Source organism: Leptodactylus fuscus, chromosome 6 (genome assembly GCF_031893055.1).
Source record: "Leptodactylus fuscus isolate aLepFus1 chromosome 6, aLepFus1.hap2, whole genome shotgun sequence".
Classification (NCBI taxonomy): Eukaryota; Metazoa; Chordata; class Amphibia; order Anura; family Leptodactylidae; genus Leptodactylus; species Leptodactylus fuscus.
Genome location: NC_134270.1, coordinates 17365577 through 17378603, shown reverse-complemented (window position 1 = coordinate 17378603; position 13027 = coordinate 17365577). Strand labels below are relative to the sequence as shown.

General features: G+C 46.3%; 1 pseudogene; it reads right to left on the bottom strand.

Moving 5' to 3' along the window:
- Nucleotides 1-13027, bottom strand: part of LOC142209930 (uncharacterized) — a 520021-nt pseudogene that overhangs the window by 135668 nt on the left and 371326 nt on the right.

Sequence of the window (13027 nt, the reverse complement as noted above, 5' to 3'; positions counted from 1 at the left end):
GCTAAAAATTAAGCAAGACTGGCTTATTGCCCGTAGTAACCACCAAAGTAACATTAAAGGGATCCTATCATTAAAATGCTCTATGTAGCCTGTAATAGATGTGAAGTATTTTTTTCAATGCATTGGTTTGTGGGTGGAGAGCCCAAAAAAATTCAGGTTTGGTTGAACCCAAAGTGTGTGTTTGAGAAAATTCATAAAGAACTGGCTCATTATGAACCAATTCCTCATCTCTAGTTACTACTCACCTGGGCAATCACCTGTAGGAATGTCCTCTGTACTCTCCTCCTTACCCCTCACATATGTCTCCGGAGCATTAATATTGTTCAGATCTTCACCCGGATACAAAAGCTGTGAAACAAATATTGTAAAGTCACCAGACGGATGGAGAAGTCACGTGGGATGTTTTATAGAAGAAAAGATCATTCATTATCATGACCACCAAAAATGACAGCAGGAGTTATCTGACCAAATAGCTGCAGGTCTCCTGGATAAATCCACCATGTTGGTTCCTTATTCCAACCAGCAGCCTACATAGCCAGAAAACTGTGAGAAGATCCAGACAACATGTCATGTCTATGGTCAGCTTTATCCTGCCATCTCCACCTTTTTCATTACACAAGTAGAAAACATCTGTTCCCTGTCGTCCAGTCCAGCAGCACAATATGGGGTATTTTCTGCCCCTGTGTGCTGGTAGGACAGGCGGAATTCTTTAATTAGCCAATTAAATACATGGCTTGCCCTATAAGAGGGCACAAGGACCTCCCCCTGCGTGTTTTTTTCTGTCCTGTGTGGACAGGGACAGGTGCGGAGGACTTGTGTCCTTCTGGGGTTACCAGTCTGAGGTTGTTTTTTCTCTTTTCAGAGCTTACCTCATTCTGGCCCTTTTTTCTTGATCTTATTCTTCTCTTTCTTTTCGTCGTCTTTCCCCTGGAAGATAGGGGACGCTCCATCCCCTCTCCCCTCTATGAGAGTGCCTGTCCGGCCCTGGTTGCCGGCAGGATGCCAGTGGCGTCGTGCTGCTGGCTTCTTAGTTTGTGGCGGCTCTGTTGAGTCCCGGCCGGTCTGCGTGGACCGGAAGTGCCGTGGCCTGCAGCCTTGTCTCTCTGGATTTTCGGGTGATCCGGAGCTTTCTCCGTGTGGAGATGCGTCAGTCCGGATTTTAGCAGAAGAAGGGCTGTTCTACATCTTCCCTCCAATATCAATCATACCGAAGGTATTGATAAAAATAAGACAGGACTTGGGAATTGCCATAATCCCGTTCTGGCCAAAAAGGGCTTGGTTTGCCCAGCTCAAACAGATGAGTCAAGGCATATACTGGAGGCTTCCTCCCCTCTCGGACCTGGTAAGTCAAGGAGAGCTGAGATGCCAGGATCCAAGGAGACTCAACCTGACAGCCTGGATACTATGGGATAAAACCAGACTGACCACGAGAACTTCACAGCCCTTCTAAAGGACAGAGGAAGATTTCATGTCACCTTATCTCCATCTACCTGATCATCCTGGAGGACATTTTCTTCCTTACAGTCCTGTGATAGAAGAGGACTGGGACATCTCTCCGGTGATGTTCTCTTACTGGATGGAACTGGAGGAAACACATACAGGGACTGAATTCATTCTTTCCATACAGATAATGAGAGGCCGTGTGTATTTAGTCATGTCTATTACCTGCTGATGTGAGGGGCTGCTGATCCTCCATCATCACCTCCTTGTACACATCTTTGTGTCCTTCTAAATACTCCCACTCCTCCATGGAGAAATAGACAGTGACATCCTGACACCTTATAGGAACCTGACAACACAATGATACAGTCATCACCAGATCCCTTCATAGCTCCTGTATAATGTCCCAGCATTCCCAGCAGTGTCACCTCTCCAGTCAGCAGCTCAATCATCTTGTTGGCGAGTTCTAGGATCTTCTGTCCATTGATCTCCTCATGTATCAGGGAGTGAGGTGGAGGCCCCAGGATTGGGCGCAGGGTTCTCCCCCATCCTTCAGACACAGGAGCCTGACAGCGCCCACTAGAGGTCTTCACTATTGTGTAATCCTGTTTATGGAGACACATTAAAGGGATTCTACCATTAAAACTTTTTTTTTTCGGCGATCACACGTCGGAATAGCCTCTAGAAAGACTGTTCATCTCTTACCTTTAGGCGTGGTCTCCGCTGCACCGGTCCTTAGAAATACTGTTTTTACCAGTATGCAAATGAGTTCTCCCGCAGCAATGGGGGCGGGCCCCAGCGCTCAAACAGCGATGGAGGCGTCCCCACCGCTGCCAGAGAAGTATCTCCAAGCGCCGCCTCCTTCTTTGTCCACCGCGTCATCTTCAATGTCTTCTTCCGGCGCAGGCTCGTAACCTAGCAGAGCAGACTGCACAGGCCACAGGAAAATGGCCGCTAACAATACTGTGCAAGCGGCCATTTTCCCGTGACCTGTGCGCCTGTGCAGTCTGCTCTGCTAGAAGTTACAAGCCTGCGCCGGAAGACATTGAAGATGACACGGCGGATGAAGAAGGAGGCGGCGCTTGGAGACGCTTCTCTGGCAGTGGTGGGGACGCCCTCATCGCTGTTTGAGCGCTGGGGCCCGCCCCATCGCTGCCAGAGAACTTGTTTGCATACCGGTAGAAACCGGTATTTCCAAGGAACGGCGCAGCAGAGACCACGTCTAAAGGTAAGAGACAAATAGCCTTTCTAAAGGCTATTTTGACGTGTGATTGCCAAAAAAAAAGAAGTTTTAATAGGAGAATCCCTTTAATAAATATCACTCCATCCATTCCCAGAGTCCCTCACCTCTCCAGTTATATCATCTGTTATTACTATAGATAAGAATGATGTAATGTGACATCATCAGAATCTCTCACCTCTCCAGTAAGCTGGTACAGGATCTCCAAGGTGAGATGTAATATTTTCTCCGCCATCTTGTCCTTATCCACTGACAGGATCCTATACTGTAGGAACATGATTGGATCAATGTTAAGTCAATATAAAATCATACACAATCCCATGTAAATATAGACAATTCCTGGAGATAATAAGATATAACATGAGGAGATAATACGGGGTAGATCTTGTATATTCTCTCTCTGTACATGGATTGGGGCAGGAGCTGAATAACTCTTTACAGCAGTTTGTGTGGATATGGGCTGGGTAAATGAACACGTACCTGACAGCCGCTCCATTCAGCTCTCTCCTGTGGATAGTTGACAAAGTGTAATGTGAATAAGCTCCTGTAACCCCTTCTTATAGCAGAAGTAACTGTATCTCATGTCTATGTAGCACATGGTGACATATTATTGCATCACTGTCACTACATGGTCTTACTTAGAGATCGGCGAACCGCCCAAGATGCGTTTCAGGTTGAACAGGTTTGGATAAAATTGGAAGTGAAATTATTATACTATTGGGTCTCTTCAGATATAATAGGTGGAGGCCCAGAATCAGTTCACCCATCTCTAGTCTTAGTATGCACACACTTATCATGGCAGTAAATCACAGCTGGACTCCCACTTTAAGCGCTGAGATCAATAGTGACCACAGCAAGTAGGTGGCCATGTGCGGGTTGATGTGGCTCAGGAAGCCTGACAATGACCGTGACTATACACACACATTAGATATATAAAAGAAAAAAAAATCCGGTCTGTCAACAACTTGTATGGATGGAAAAATGTCCTTTTATTGGAAAAAGCATTACACCACGTATCGGTCCTCACCGGAACGTTTCTCAAGTACAAATGTAGATATATATATATATATATATATATATATATATATATACACTCACCGGCCACTTTATTAGGTACACCTGTCCAACTGCTCGTTAACACTTAATTTCTAATCAGCCAATCACATGGCGGCCACACTCTGCATATACAGATGAAAGAAGGGATCGCTCACTAACGTGGAATCCTGTACCAGATTCCCTGTTAGTGAGCGATGGCGAGCGTGCCAAGTGAGAGAGCCCTGCGTGCCCTCTCTGGCATGTGTTTCATAGGTTCTAGAGATGAGCGAACACTAAAATGTTCGAGGTTCGAAATTCGATTCGAACAGCCGCTCACTGTTCGAGTGTTCGAATGGGTTTCGAACCCCATTATAGTCTATGGGGAACATAAACTCGTTAAGGGGGAAACCCAAATTCGTGTCTGGAGGGTCACCAAGTCCACTATGACACCCCAGGAAATGATACCAACACCCTGGAATGACACTGGGACAGCAGGGGAAGCATGTCTGGGGGCATAAAAGTCACTTTATTTCATGGAAATCCCTGTCAGTTTGCGATTTTCGCAAGCTAACTTTTCCCCATAGAAATGCATTGGCCAGTGCTGATTGGCCAGAGTACGGAACTCGACCAATCAGCGCTGGCTCTGCTGGAGGAGGCGGAGTCTAAGATCGCTCCACACCAGTCTCCATTCAGGTCCGACCTTAGACTCCGCCTCCTCCGGCAGAGCCAGCGCTGATTGGCCGAAGGCTGGCCAATGCATTCCTATGCGAATGCAGACTTAGCAGTGCTGAGTCAGTTTTGCTCAACTACACATCTGATGCACACTCGGCACTGCTACATCAGATGTAGCAATCTGATGTAGCAGAGCCGAGGGTGCACTAGAACCCCTGTGCAAACTCAGTTCACGCTAATAGAATGCATTGGCCAGCGCTGATTGGCCAATGCATTCTATTAGCCCGATGAAGTAGAGCTGAATGTGTGTGCTAAGCACACACATTCAGCACTGCTTCATCAAGCCAATACAATGCATTAGCCAGTGCTGATTGGCCAGAGTTCCGTACTCTGGCCAATCAGCGCTGGCCAATGCATTCTATTAGCCCGATGAAGTAGAGCTGAATGTGTGTGCTTAGCACACACATTCAGCTCTACTTCATCAGGCTAATAGAATACATTGGCCAATCAGCGCTGGCCAATGCATTCTATTAGCTTGATGAAGCAGAGTGTGCACAAGGGTTCAAGCGCACCCTCGGCTCTGATGTAGCAGAGCTGAGGGTGCACAAGGGTTCAAGTGCACCCTCGGCTCTCCTACATCAGAGCCGAGGGTGCGCTTGAACCCTTGTGCAGCCTCGGCTCTGCTACATCAGAGCCGAGGGTGCGCTTGAACCCTTGTGCACACTCTGCTTCATCAAGCTAATAGAATGCATTGGCCAGCACTGATTGGCCAGAGTACGGAATTCGGCCAATCAGCGCTGGCCAATGCATCCCTATGGGAAAAAGTTTATCTCACAAAAATCACAATTACACACCCGATAGAGCCCCAAAAAGTTATTTTTAATAACATTCCCCCCTAAATAAAGGTTATCCCTAGCTATCCCTGACTGTACAGCTATCCCTGTCTCATAGTCACAAAGTTCACATTCTCATATGACCCGGATTTGAAATCCACTATTCGTCTAAAATGGAGGTCACCTGATTTCGGCAGCCAATGACTTTTTCCAATTTTTTTCAATGCCCCCAGTGTCGTAGTTCCTGTCCCACCTCCCCTGCGCTGTTATTGGTGCAAAAAAGGCGCCAGGGAAGGTGGGAGGGGAATCGAATTTTGGCGCACTTTACCACGTGGTGTTCGATTCGATTCGAACATGGCGAACACCCTGATATCCGATCGAACATGTGTTCGATAGAACACTGTTCGCTCATCTCTAATAGGTTCGCCATCATGGGTCTAGACTGATAGATGAGCCTGGCCACTGCATTATGGAATCATGTGGATACACTGGCACAATCACCATGACAAATTGTCATGAATCAGGAAGGGTACTTTAACCTGGGATTTTCAAATCTTCTGTATCATGTACTGCAATACTCCTGCACTGCAGTACAATGCTGATATATTCGCTATTTTATTGGGATTGTTAGTCAGGCCTCATCGCAGGGAACCGAGTGGTGAATATGATTATATTGTATTCTGTAATGGATAGGCAGCCAATGTACACTCACCGGCCACTTTATTAGGTACACCAGTCCAACTGCTCGTTAACACTTAATTTCTAATCAGCCAATCACATGGCGGCAACTCAGTGCATTTAGGCATGTAGACATGGTCAAGACAATCTCCTGCAGTTCAAACCGAGCATCAGTATGGGGAAGAAAGGTGATTTGAGTGCCTTTGAACGTGGCATGGTTGTTGGTGCCAGAAGGGCTGGTCTGAGTATTTCAGAAACTGCTGATCTACTGGGATTTTCACGCACAACCATCTCTAGGGTTTACAGAGAATGGTCCGAAAAAGAAAAAACATCCAGTGAGCGGCAGTTCTGTGGGCGGAAATGCGTTGTTGATGCCAGAGGTCAGAGGAGAATGGCCAGACTGGTTCGAGCTGATAGAAAGGCAACAGTGACTCAAATAGCCACCCGTTACAACCAAGGTAGCCAGAAGAGCATCTCTGAACGCACAGTACGTCCAACTTTGAGGCAGATGGGCTACAGCAGCAGAAGACCACACCGGGTGCCACTCCTTTCAGCTAAGAACAGGAAACTGAGGCTACAATTTGCACAAGCTCATCGAAATTGGACAATTGAAGATTGGAAAAACGTTGCCTGGTCTGATGAGTCTCAATTTCTGCTGCGACATTCGGATGGTAGGGTCAGAATTTGGCGTCATCAACATGAAAGCATGGATCCATCCTGCCTTGTATCAACGGTTCAGGCTGGTGGTGGTGGTGTCATGGTGTGGGGAATATTTTCTTGGCACTCTTTGGGCCCCTTGGTACCAATTGAGCATCGTTGCAACGCCAAAGCCTACCTGAGTATTGTTGCTGACCATGTCCATCCCTTTATGACCACAATGTACCCAACATCTGATGGCTACTTTCAGCAGGATAATGCAATGCCATGTCATAAAGCTGGAATCATCTCAGACTGGTTTCTTGAACATGACAATGAGTTCACTGTACTCCAATGGCCTCCACAGTCACCAGATCTCAATCCAATAGAGCATCTTTGGGATGTGGTGGAACGGGAGATTCGCATCATGGATGTGCAGCCGACAAATCTGCGGCAACTGTGTGATGCCATCATGTCAATATGGACCAAAATCTCTGAGGAATGCTTCCAGCACCTTGTTGAATCTATGCCACGAAGAATTGAGGCAGTTCTGAAGGCAAAAGGGGGTCCAACCCGTTACTAGCATGGTGTACCTAATAAAGTGGCCGGTGAGTGTATATATATATACACTTACCTCTACCTGTACACCATATATAGGAGAGGAGGAATCTACTACTGTAGTCCTGGAACAGCTAAAGGACCTGTGATGATGTCACTGTAATGTGATCAGTAGGAGGAGTCAAGTGATCACATGGTGAGGTGTTACCAGGTCACGTGCTCAGTGTATACAGGACTCTGCTGTGCTGGTTGTGGTCGGTGCTGGATGAGCTGAAGTGTACGTGTCAGGATCAGGATGTAGTTACAGTGTGGATGTAGCAGAGCCGTGTGTGTATGATGTGTACAGAGCAGAGCTGTGTGTGTATGATGTGTACGGAGCAGAGCTGTGTGTGTATGATGTGTATGGAGCAGAGCTGTGTGTGTATGATGTGTACGGAGCAGAGCTGTGTGTGTATGATGTGTATGGAGCAGAGCCAGGGTCAGACTGGCCACCAGGGTACTGGTAAATCCCCCTGATGGGCACCATGTCTTCAGGGGACTCTACCAGTCCTCCGCTGAGGTCCAGTAACGGACCCTATTCCCTTACCTCTCCCCGCTCCTGCACGTGGCCTCTCCTCTTCAGCTGCCAGGAACCCCCATGTGACTCTGTGGGTGTCCACCCCTGGCCGTCATTAATACTCTCGGTACTTTTAAGGGCTAGTTCACACGTGAACTGCCCGCGCGGGTTTTGACATGAATGAGCCGACATAGGAGGGTGCTGCCGGGGGCGGAAGCCGCACGGCTTCCGCCTGAAGATAGGGCAGGTCGCTTCTTTTCTCCGCTAGTGGCAGCCCGCCGCTAGCGGAAAAAAGAAGCCTGGCGGTCTGCATAGACCACCATTGTAAAGGGGCGGATTTTGAAGCGAAATCCGCTGTCAAAATCCGCCCCTTTGCCCACGTGTGAACTAGCCCTAACTAGATTGGCATCTCCAGGACACAGATCTAGGTAAGATGCATCCTGCTGATGTGGTACCTTGTAAATCGCAAGACACTTCAGGCTTGCGGTTTACAAGTTGCCAAGAGAAGAGACAAGATGTCTGCTCCTCAGCACAGACGGGCGCGATAACGTCACAACATCGCTCCTCCTGAGCTGAGACACAGACGTCCTATATGTGATTATGGCGCATAGATCGCACCTTAAGAAGAGGAGGCAAATATATACAAAAGATATGCACTCCTTACAGGGGAACAAATTATTCCAATAAATTGATGCCAAAAAGTATTTGGGTAGTCCCATCACAAATTGTAATATAATACATTTCAGACCAAAATTCAATGTATGAAAAACTTTATTCCATAATCTTCATAGAAAAAAGTTAAACACACAAAATAGAGTATCTGGATATTCAATGTCAAAGTCTGAATGTTTCGGTCTCAAGGACCTTCATCTGCATGACATCTAAAATTAGAATATACATTAGCCATATATTATCATATATAGTGTAATCAGATAAAGTAATAAAAACCATGTGACTTCAAAATTTGGGTATTAATATAAAAGTATAACACCATAATCATCAAGTATATAAAAAAGTCACACAATATACAAATACTATAGAATTCAAATGAAGTACAGCAGTGAGACAAAAGACAAAAAAAAGATTACGGAATAAAGTTTTTGATACATTGAATTTTGGTGTGCTGATGTATTATACTACAACTAGAAGAGGAGGCAGCTGCTCTGTCCCCGTCCTTCAAAGGATCGCAGGTAGGCGAGTACAACTATGAATTTTTCTGTTTGGGGGGGGTTATTTATGGGGCATTATAGCTATAAAGAGGATCATTTATATAAAGGGTAATTATGGGGCATTATGGCTATAAAAGGTGGAATCATTAGGTTGTCCAGGATAACAATTTTTTATATTAGGCCAGGGAAGGTGAAAAAATAAAAAAAAAATAAGCAAAAACACTCACCTGTCCCTGCTGCTCTGGTTTCTCGCAGCTCGATCCGGTCCTGCTGCTCTAGTGTTTTCTTGTGGGGAAAGTTCCTGCCGCACATGACCTCTGAGGCCAATCAGCGACCACAGGAAAGGGACACGGGACGTCTCAGTGCGGTGACCCAACACTACAATAAGTTGGGCCAGTGAAGTGGCCATAAAAAATTAGGCCCAGACAACCCCTTTAAAGATGTTGGCTATAAATTGGAGCTACCCCTGAGGCGGCCAGGACCAAAACGAACATTGATTATGATATTAATCAGTTTTTCCTTAGTCCCAGCAGCAGCACAATGATGGGGTATTTCTGCCCCTGTGTGCTGGTAGGACAGAACAGAACTTTTAATATACCCGTCCTCTCCTGCCAACTATCGTCCCATCTCACTGCTCCCGTACGCCTCAAAACTTCTTGTGCAGCATGTCCAATCCGAACTCTCCTCCTATTTCTCATCCAACCTGCTCTTTGACAGACTACAGTCAGGCTTCAGACGCCGGCACTCCACTGAAACTGCCCTAACAAAAGTCACTAATAATCTGCTAACTGCCAAAGCCAAGCGCCATTACTCTGTCCTCCTTCTCCTCGACCTCTCCTCTGCCTTTGACACAGTTGACCACTCCCTCCTGTTAGAAATTCTCTCATCCCTTGGTATCTCAGACCAGGCCCATTCCTGGATCTCCTCATACCTCACCGACCGCACATTCAGCGTCTCCCACTCGCACACCACCTCCTCACCTCGCCCTCTCTCTGCTGGCCAGAATTCCAGATTGTTTAGCGGCCGTAGCCTCCTTCTTCTCCTCCCGCTTTCTCAAACTCAACATGGAGAAAACAGAGTTTATCATCTTCAGCCCATCCTGTATGGCCCCTCCACCTGACCCATCTATCAAAGTTAATGGAACCACAATTACCCCTGTCCCACAGGCCCGATGCCTTGGGGTAACCCTGGACTCTGACCTATCCTTCAAGCCACATATTCAAGCCCTCAACACCTCCAGCTCAAGAACATCCACCGAATTCGCCCCTTCCTCACCCAGGAAACTACCAAGATGCTCGTCCAGGCCCTCATAATCTCCCGCCTAGACTACTGCAACACCCTTCTCCATGGACTCCCAGCAAACACCCTCGCCCTTCTCCAGTCCACCTTAAACTGTGCTGCTCGCTTAATCCACCTAACCCCCCCATCTTCATCGGCTGCTCCCCTCTGCCAGTCCCTCCACTGGCTACCTATAGCCCAGCGAATTGAGTTCAAGCTATTAACGTTAACATTCAAAGCGATCCACAACCTGTCCCCTTCATATATCTCTGAACTAATGTCCACTACCTGCCCACACGTAACCTCAGATCCTCCAATGACCTCCTATTACGCTCTTTTCTCATCCGCTCCTCACACAACCGCCTCCAAGATTTCTCCCGTGCATCTCCCATACTCTGGAACTCCCTACCAAGACACATAAGACTGATCCCCACAATCACAGGATTCAAGAAGGCCCTGAGGACTCACCTATTCAGGAAGGCCTACAACTTCCAATAACACTATCACCACACCACCATCTGAACTGTCTCCCCCTCTCCTTCTGTCTCTACCCCCTTCCCCCATAGATTGTAATCCCTCACGGGCAAGGCCCTCTACCCCACCGTGCTAGTCGGTCACTGTTAGTATTATATCTACCTGTATATTTTGTGTATTGTATGTAAACCCCCAAATGTAAAGCACCATGGAATTAATGGTGCTATATAAATAAACAACAATAATAATAATAATGGTTATGTTAAGGGGGTATAACATAAGAATATCCCACTAGTAAAGCTAGGGGGAATTATATTATACCTGTATGTGACAATCAAAGACAAAAGTATAGTATGCTCTTTGATTGACAGAAGGGGGGAAATAGGGACTGAATCACCCCCCCCCCCCCCCCAGGGTCGCATACAGGTTGTGCACAGGGACAGAGAAAATGCTTCTCTGTCTCTCTGTCTCTGTGCAGGCTGCTCCTCCTCCCCCCTTCCTGTTTCACTAATGCGTCCTGAGACAGGAGGTGGGGACAATTTAAAGTCCTGTATCTCAGGATTCGTTTGGGCTATGAAGATAATTTTAGATTCATTTTAAAGATGAGAATCTCTTAAAGATCTTAATAATAGCCCTTACAGATTTTTAGCGAATTGCTGTTAAAAACGCTGTCGGGAATTGAGATCTTCAATGAGATCTCAATCTCCAATAGCGTTTTCAACAGTGAATCCCTTTGGCACAGTAAAGATTAACATGAAGAACTTGATAATATTTTACAGATGAGATTCTCACCTTTAAAATGAATCTAAAATTATCTTCATAGTCCAAACGAGTCCAGCGATATGGGTATTAGAAATAAGGACGTAGCAGCTACGTCCTCGGCTAGGCAAGTGACACGCTGGGAGGATGTAGAGCTACATCCTTGGAAAGAAAAGGGCTAGACCCGTGATGGCGAACCTATGACACGCGTGCCAGAGAGGGCACAAAGAGCCATCTCACTTGACACGCTCACCATTGCCCGGATCGCTCACTAACAGGGAATCTGGGAAAGATCCCTTCTTTCAACTGTATGTGCAGAGTGTGACCTCTGCCTCAATACAGGCGTGACGATGTAAGTCAAAAGTGGAGCATGTTTAGCGACTCTTCATGGGACTTGAGGTAAGTATAATTGTGTGTGTCTGCTCTGTGTGTGGGGAGAGGTGGCTACTGTGGAGCATTTAATACTGTGTGGGGAGGGGGCTACTGTGGAGCATATAATACTGTGTGTGGGCCACTGTGGGGCAGATTGTACCGTGTGGGTTCCCCTCACTATTTATATCACACAGTATTTGTTTTATAGCAGACATAATATTAGTACAGGATGTAATTACATTGCACGCTCACTATAAAACAGATCCTGTGCAATGTAAATAGTGAACATTAATTGTTCAAAAGTACCAAATGCAAAGGCTTTTACCTTTCAGGACAAGCTCTGTAAAGCCCCATTCACATGACTGTAATTTGTGGATACGTAACTGTCTGCAATTGTGGATCCGCAGAGTAGTAAGGTTAAATTGCCGTGTTGACACCTTGCAATAATTTAGTGGGTTTTGGGTTGCAGTTTGGTCACTCGGTCTCAAAAAGGTTCACCATCACTGGTCTAAACGCTACCGCAATCCCTCCTGGCTGTGCCAGTCACTTACATTGGCTGCCTATCCATTACAGAATACAATATAATCTTATCACCTTCATCCACAAGGCTCTCCATAATGCTGCACTTCCCTACATTTCCTCCCTCATCTCTGTCTACCAACCCGTGCTCTCCATTCATTCAAGGACCTAACACTTACATCCTCTATTATCAGAACCTCGCACGCTCGTATAAAAGACTTCTCCCGAGCTGCACCACTTCTCTGGAATGCTCTACCCCGGACAATCAGATTAACTCCCAATTTCTACAGCTTCAAGCGCAAACTAAAGACACATCTTTTCAGACAGCCCTATCACAATTCCTAATGTAAACTCTTCAGTACCATCATTAGAATCCCTAAAATGAACCCTCCTCTGTTCCAGCTCCCACATTACCCCACATGATATGATGCCATTTCAGACTAACTTTATATATCCAGGCACCATCTACACATTAAGGACACGACTGGTGACAGCTCATACAGTTTTATGTTTGTGTAATGACAGTCACCTCTACTACAGAATTGTCTGACCTCTGTATAAGCAATGCCGCCCCTGCTACCTCATGTGTCACCCCCTTTACCTCATAGATTCTAAGCTCTTGCGAGCAGGGCCCTCAGTCCCATTGTGTGAAGTGACTACTTCTTTGTAATGTATCTTTATGTCTGTACTTGAACCCCACAAATTGTACAGTGCTGTGGAATATGTTGGTGCAATATAAATAAAATCTGTCTTTATTATTATTATCCCTGTCGCAACTATCGTGAATGAATGAATCTGATTTCTTAAC